General features: G+C 34.9%; 3 non-coding genes across 3 annotated transcripts; all 3 read left to right on the plus strand.

The window, feature by feature from the left end:
• Positions 1–2,643: 2,643 nt before the first annotated feature.
• Positions 2,644–2,717, plus strand: TRNAS-ACU (transfer RNA serine (anticodon ACU)). The gene has a single exon. It is a non-coding gene; the product is annotated as a tRNA-Ser (tRNA).
• Positions 2,718–3,807: 1,090 nt separating this feature from the next.
• On the plus strand, positions 3,808–3,881 carry TRNAS-ACU (transfer RNA serine (anticodon ACU)). Its single transcript has one exon. It is a non-coding gene; the product is annotated as a tRNA-Ser (tRNA).
• A 3,427-nt stretch (positions 3,882–7,308) lies between these two features.
• On the plus strand, positions 7,309–7,382 carry TRNAS-ACU (transfer RNA serine (anticodon ACU)). Its single transcript has one exon. It is a non-coding gene; the product is annotated as a tRNA-Ser (tRNA).
• Positions 7,383–8,028: the final 646 nt, after the last annotated feature.

Raw genomic sequence — 8,028 nt, forward strand, 5'->3', positions numbered from 1 at the left:
AGCTAAAATATCAATCCCAGTTTTGGATTACTTTAATAAAAAAAAAATGCATATAGCAGAGGATAGTTTTAATCTGCCTACCTCTGGGTTATGGGCCCAGCATGCTTCCATTGCAGTACTCTGCTGCACATGTAAGTGCAAGAGATCCTGAAGCACTCACTCATCATGGGAAAGTACCAATGTGTTTCTTCGTTGGTTGATCTAAGAAACATCTTACAAAAACTCTCCAGATTATTGACTTTTTAAAGTTTTTCTAGGAAACGTTCTAGATGAATGCTTATTAGCCTTTGTCAGTATCCACTTTTGCAAAGTGTCTCTGTGGTGCAATCAGTTAGTGTGTTTGGCTACTAACCAAAAGGTTGGTGGTTTAATCCCACCCAGGGACGTAATTGACCTTGTTATCAGATTTTGGTGATCTTTAAGTAGACAAGTCAAAATTTCAAACCCCCTCTTATGGTGTAGAGTACCTGGCCTTCTCTGATGTAATCAGAGTTAGATTTGATTCAGTGATTTTATAAAAACAGCTAGGAAGCACAATTTAGCAGTGAGTTGCAGAGAAAAAGAAATATGCTGGCAAAAAAATCCAATTGAGTGATTAAACAGCTCTTAATTTTCTGGCTTTATTTTTATGCTAACAAATTTGTTCTCTGAAAAGTGTCGACAAAGCCAAGTCTCTGATTAACACCTTTGTAGGGATGGTTTTTCACCTATTACTAAATTAAACTTGCTTCATTGGAAAGGCAGCAAGATGCATCCTCATTTCAATGTCTACTGAAATAATACGGGTTGATACCAGGAAACATTAATGCCACTGCATCCTTGCTGATTTCTCATGTGGAAGTCTGTTTAATGTGAAAACAAGGTGATATCTAATTAGCACACAGGTAAGGAATTAAGAAAATCTTTATTTAAGGGTGAAGATGTTTCTCACAAAATCGTTGCCCCAATGCATCATTGAAATTCAAGCTGGAAAGATGATTTTAATATATCACTTGTACATTTTGTATTGCTCTTCTGGTGACAATGTAGTTTGTTTTTGTCAATTACCATTTTAATAATAGGGTAAAGAAAATTAAGTGGCTTTTTAAAAGAAAACAATACTTTCAATATACTATTAAAACAAATTAAAATGGTAAAAGTTATTGTACTTTAATGAAAAATAAAAGAGCAAAAATATCAATCCCAGTTTTGGATTACTTTAATTAACAAAAAAAATGCATATAGCAGAGGATAGTTTTAATCTGCCTACCTCTGGGTTATGGGCCCAGCATGCTTCCATTGCAGTACTCTGCTGCACATGTAAGTGCAAGAGATCCTGAAGCACTCACTCATCATGGGAAAGTACCAATGTGTTTCTTCGTTGGTGGATGGAAGAAACATCTTACAAAAACTCTCCAGATTACTGACTTTTTAAAGTTTTTCTAGGAAACGTTTTAGATGAATGCTTATTAGCCTTTGTCAGTATCCACTTTTGCAAAGTGTCTCTGTGGTGCAATCAGTTAGTGTGTTTGGCTACTAACCAAAAGGTTGGTGGTTCAATCCCACCCAGGGATGTAAGTGACCTTGTGACCAGGTTTTGGTGATCTTTAAGTGGACAAGTCAAAATTTCAAACCCCCTGTTATGATGTAGGGTACCTGGCCTTCTCTGATGTAATTAGATTTGATTAAGTGATTTTATAAAAAACAGCTAGGAAGCACAATTTAGCAGTCGGTTGCAGAGAAAAAAAATATGCTGGCAGAAAAATCCAATTGAGTGATTAAACAGCTCTTCATTTTCTGGCTTTATTTTTATGCTAACAAATTTGTTCTCTGAAAAGTGTCCACAAAGCCAAGTCTCTGATGAACACCTATGTAAGGATGGTTTTTCACCTATTACTAAATTAAACTTGCTTCATTGGAAAGGCAGCAAGATGCATCCTCATTTCAATGTCTACTGAAATAATACAGGTTGACACCAGGAAACATTAACGCCAATGCATCCTTGCTGCTTTCTCATGTGGAAGTCTGTTTAATGTGAAAACAAGGTGATATCTAATTAGCACACAGGTAAGGAATTAAGAAAATCTTTATTTAAGGGTGAAGATGTTTCTCACAAAATCGTTGCCCCAATGCATCATTGAAATTCAAGCTGGAAAGATGATTTTAATATATCACTTGTACATTTTGTATTGCTCTTCTGGTGACAATGTAGTTTGTTTTTGTCAATTACCATTTTAATAATAGGGTAAAGAAAATTAAGTGGATTTTTGAAAGAAAACAATACTGTCAATATACTATTAAAACAAATTAAAATGGTAAAAGTTATTGTACTTTAAGTAAACATAAAATAGCTAACATATCAATCCCAGTTTTGGATTACTTTAATTAACAAAAAAAATGCATATAGCAGAGGATAGTTTCAATCTGCCTACCTCTGGGTAATGGGCCCAGCATGCTTCCATTGCAGTACTCTGCTGCACATGTAAGTGCAAGAGATCCTGAAGCACTCACTCATCATGGGAAAGTACCAATGTGTTTCTTCGTTGGTTGATTTAAGAAAATTCTTACAAAAACTCTCCAGATTATTGACTTTTTAAAGTTTTTCTAGGAAACGTTCTAGATGAATGCTTATTAGCCTTTGTCAGTATGTAATTTTTGCAAAGTGTCTCTGTGGCGCAATCGGTTAGTGTGTCTGGCTACTAACCAAAAGGTTGGTGGTTCAATCCCACCCAGGGACATAATTGACCTTGTGATCAGGTTTTGGTGATCTTTAAGTAGACAAGTCAAAATTTCAAACCCCATTTTATGGTGTAGGGTACCTGGCCTTCTCTGATGTAATCAGAGTTAGATTTGATTCAGTGATTTTATAAAAAACAGCTAGGAAGCACAATTTAGCAATGGATTGCAGAGAAAAAAAATATGCTGGCAGAAAAATCCAATTGAGTGATTAAACAGCTCTTCATTTTCTGCCTTTATTTTTATGCTAACAAATTTGTTCTCTAAAAGTGTCCACAAAGCCAAGTCTCTGATTAACACCTTTGTAGGGATGGTTTTTCACCTATAACTAAATTAAACTTGCTTCATTGGAAAGGCAGCAAGATGCATCCTCATTTCAATGTCTACTGAAATAATACAGGTTGACACCAGGAAACATTAACGCCACTGCATCCTTGCTGCTTTCTCATGTAGAAGTCTGTTTAATGTGAAAACAAGGTGATATCTAATTAGCACACAGGTAAGGAATTAAGAAAATCTTTATTTAAGGGTGAAGATGTTTCTCACAAAATCGTTGCCCCAATGCATCATTGAAATTCAAGCTGGAAAGATGATTTTAATATATCACTTGTACATTTTGTATTGCTCTTCTGGTGACAATGTAGTTTGTTTTTGTCAATTACCCTTTTAATAATAGGGTAAAGAAAATTAAGTGGATTTTTTTAAGAAAACTATACTGTCAATACACTATTAAAACAAATTAAAATGGTAAAAGTTATTGTACTTTAAGTAAAAATAAAAGAGCTAAAATATCAATCCCAGTTTTGGATTACTTTAATAAAAAAAAATGCATATAGCAGAGGATAGTTTTAATCTGCCTACCTCTGGGTTATGGGCCCAGCATGCTTCCATTGCAGTACTCTGCTGCACATGTAAGTGCAAGAGATCCTGAAGCACTCACTCATCATGGGAAAGTACCAATGTGTTTCTTCGTTGGTTGATCTAAGAAACATCTTACAAAAACTCTCCAGATTATTGACTTTTTAAAGTTTTTCTAGGAAACGTTCTAGATGAATGCTTATTAGCCTTTGTCAGTATCCACTTTTGCAAAGTGTCTCTGTGGTGCAATCAGTTAGTGTGTTTGGCTACTAACCAAAAGGTTGGTGGTTCAATCCCACCCAGGGACATAATTGACCTTGTGATCAGGTTTTGGTGATCTTTAAGTAGACAAGTCAAAATTTCAAACCCCCTTTTATGTTGTAGGGTACCTGGCCTTCTCTGATGTAATCAGAGTTAGATTTGATTCAGTGATTTTATAAAAAACAGCTAGGAAGCACAATTTAGCAGTGGGTTGCAGAGAAAAAGAAATATGCTGGCAAAAAAAAACCAATTGAGTGATTAAACAGCTCTTAATTTTATGGCTTTATTTTTATGCTAACAAATTTGTTCTCTGAAAAGTGTCCACAAAGCCAAGTCTCTGATTAACACCTTTGTATGGATGGTTTTTAACCTATTACTAAATTAAACTTGCTTCATTGGAAAGGCAGCAAGATGCATCCTCATTTCAATGTCTACTGAAATAATACAGGTTGACACCAGGAAACATTAACGCCACTGCATCCTTGCTGCTTTCTCATGTGGAAGTCTGTTTAATGTGAAAACAAGGTGATATCTAATTAGCACACAGGTAAGGAATTAAGAAAATCTTTATTTAAGGGTGAAAATGTTTCTCACAAAATCGTTGCCCCAATGCATCATTGAAATTCAAGCTGGAAAGATGATTTTAATATATCACTTGTACATTTTGTATTGCTCTTCTGGTGACAATGTAGTTTGTTTTTGTCAATTACCATTTTAATAATAGGGTAAAGAAAATTAAGTGGATTTTTGAAAGAAAACTATACTGTCAATATACTATTAAAACAAATTAAAATGGTAAAAGTTATTGTACTTTAAGTAAAAATAAAAGAGCAAAAATATCAATCCCAGTTTTGATTACTTAAATTAACAAAAAAAAATGCATATAGCAAAGGATAGTTTCAATCTGCCTACCTCTGGGTTATGGGCCCAGCATGCTTCCATTGCAGTACTCTGCTGCACATATAAGTGCAAGAGATCCTGAAGCACTCACTCATCATGGGAAAGTACCAATGTGTTTCTTCATTGGTTGATGGAAGAAACATCTTACAAAAACTCTCCAGATTATTGACTCTTTAAAGATTTTCTAGGATACGTTCTAGATGTATGCTTATTAGACTTTGTCAGTATGGACTTTTTGCAAAGTGTCTCTGTGGCGCAATCGGTTAGTATGTCCGGCTACTATCAAAAAGGTTGGTGGTTCAATCCCAACCAGGGACATAATTGACCTTGTTATCAGATTTTGGTGATCTTTAAGTAGACAAGTCAAAATTTCAAACCCCCTGTTATGGTGTAGGGTACCTGGCCTTCTCTGATGTAATCAGAGTTAGATTTGATTCAGTGATTTTATAAAAACAGCTAGGAAGCACAATTTAGCAGTGGGTTGCAGAGAAAAAGAAATATGCTGGCAAAAAAAATCCAATTGAGTGATTAAACAGCTCTTCATTTTCTAGCTTTATTTTTATGCTAACAAATTTGTTCTTTGAAAAGTGTCCACAAAGCCAAGTCTCTGATTAACACCTTTGTAGGGATGGTTTTTCACCTATTACTAAATTAAACTTGCTTCATTGGAAAGGCAGCAAGATGCATCCTCATTTCAATGTCTACTGAAATAATACAGGTTGACACCAGGAAACATTAACGCCACTGTATCCTTGCTGCTTTCTCATGTGGAAGTCTGTTTAATGTGAAAACAAGGTGATATCTAATTAGCACACAGGTAAGGAATTAAGAAAATCTTTATTTAAGGGTGAAGATGTTTCTCACAAAATCGTTGCCCCAATGCATCATTGAAATTCAAGCTGGAAAGATGATTTTAATATATCACTTGTACATTTTGTATTGCTCTTCTGGTGACAATGTAGTTTGTTTTTGTCAATTACCATTTTAATAATAGGGTAAAGAAAATTAAGTGGATTTTTGAAAGAAAACAATACTGTCAATATACTATTAAAACAAATTAAAATGGTAAAAGTTATTGTACTTTAAGTAAAAATAAAAGAGCCAAAATATCAATCCCAGTTTTGGATTACTTTAACAAAAAAAAATGCATATAGCAGAGGATAGTTTCAATCTGCCTACCGTTGGGTTATGGGCCCAGCATGCTTCCATTGCTGTACTCTGCTGCACATGTAAGTGCAAGAGATCCTGAAGCACTCACTCATCATGGGAAAGTACCAATGTGTTTCTTCGTTGGTTGATGGAAGAAACATCTTACAAAAACTCTCCAGATTATTGACTTTTTAAAGTTTTTCTAGGAAACGTTTTAGATGAATGCTTATTAGCCTTTGTCAGTATGGACTTTTGCAAAGTGTCTCTGTGGCGCAATCAGTTAGTGTGCATGGCTATTAACCAAAAGGTTGGTGGTTCAATCCCACCCAGGGACGTATTTGACCTTGTTATCAGATTTTGGTGATCTTTAAGTAGACAAGTCAAAATTTCAAACCCCCTGTTCTGGTGTAGGGTACGTGGCCTTCTCTGATGGAGTTAGATTTGATTCAGTGATTTTAGAAAAACAGCTAGGAAGCACAATTTAGCAGTGGGTTGCAGAGAAAAAGAAATATGCTGGCAAAAAAAATCCAATTGAGTGATTAAACAGCTCTTAATTTTCTGGCTTTATTTTTATGCTAACAAATTTGTTCTCTGAAAAGTGTCCACAAAGCCAAGTCTCTGATTAACACCTTTGTAAGGATGGTTTTTAACCTATTACTAAATTAAACTTGCTTCATTGGAAAGGCAGCAAGATGCATCCTCATTTCAATGTCTACTGAAATAATACAGGTTGACACCAGGAAACATTAACGCCACTGCATCCTTGCTGCTTTCTCATGTGGAAGTCTGTTTAATGTGAAAACAAGGTGATATCTAATTAGCACACAGGTAAGGAATTAAGAAAATCTTTATTTAAGGGTGAAAATGTTTCTCACAAAATCGTTGCCCCAATGCATCATTGAAATTCAAGCTGGAAAGATGATTTTAATATATCACTTTTACATTTTGTATTGCTCTTCTGGTGACAATGTAGTTTGTTTTTGTCAATTACCATTTTAATAATAGGGTAAAAAAAATTAAGTGGATTTTTGAAAGAAAACAATACTGTCAATATACTATTAAAACAAATTAAAATGGTAAAAGTTATTGTACTGTAAGTAAAAATAAAAGAGCCAACATATCAATCCCAGTTTTGGATTACTTTAATTAAAAAAAAAAATGCATATAGCAGAGGATAGTTTCAATCTGCCTACCTCTGGGTTATGTGCCCAGCATGCTTCCATTGCTATACTCTGCTGCACATGTAAGTGCAATAGATCCTGAAGCACTCACTCATCATGGGAAAGTACCAATGTGTTTCTTCGTTGGTTGATGGGAGAAACATCTTACAAAAACTCTCCAGATTATTGACTTTTTAAAGTTTTTCTAGGAAACGTTCTAGATGTATGCTTATTAGCCTTTGTCAGGATGTACTTTTTACAAAGTGTCTCTGTGGTGCAATCGGTTAGTGTGTCTGGCTACTAACCAAAAGGTTGGTGGTTCAATCCCACCCAGGGACGTAATTGACCTTGTTATCAGATTTTGGTGATCTTTAAGTAGACAAGTCAAAATTTCAAACCCCCTCTTATGGTGTAGGGTACCTGGCCTTCTCTGATGTAATCAGAGTTAGATTTGATTCAGTGATTTTATAAAAACAGCTAGGAAGCACAATTTAGCAGTGGGTTGCAGAGAAAAAGAAATATGCTGGCAAAAAAATCCAATTGAGTGATTAAACAGCTCTTCATTTTCTGGCTTTATTTTTATGCTAACAAATTTGTTCTCTGAAAAGTGTCCACAAAGCCAAGTCTCTGATTAACACCTTTGTAAGGATGGTTTTTCACCTATTACTAAATTAAACTTGCTTCATTGGAAAGGCAGCAAGATGCATCCTCATTTCAATGTCTACTGAAATAATACAGGTTGACACCAGGAAACATTAACGCCACTGCATCCTTGCTGCTTTCTCATGTGGAAGTCTGTTTAATGTGAAAACAAGGTGATATCTAATTAGCACACAGGTAAGGAATTAAGAAAATCTTTATTTAAGGGTGAAAATGTTTCTCACAAAATCGTTGCCCCAATGCATCATTGAAATTCAAGCTGGAAAGATGATTTTAATATATCACTTGTACATTTTGTATTGCTCTTCTGGTGACAATGTAGTTT

Source organism: Pseudophryne corroboree, chromosome 3 (genome assembly GCF_028390025.1).
Source record: "Pseudophryne corroboree isolate aPseCor3 chromosome 3, aPseCor3.hap2, whole genome shotgun sequence".
NCBI classification, from domain to species: domain Eukaryota; kingdom Metazoa; phylum Chordata; class Amphibia; order Anura; family Myobatrachidae; genus Pseudophryne; species Pseudophryne corroboree.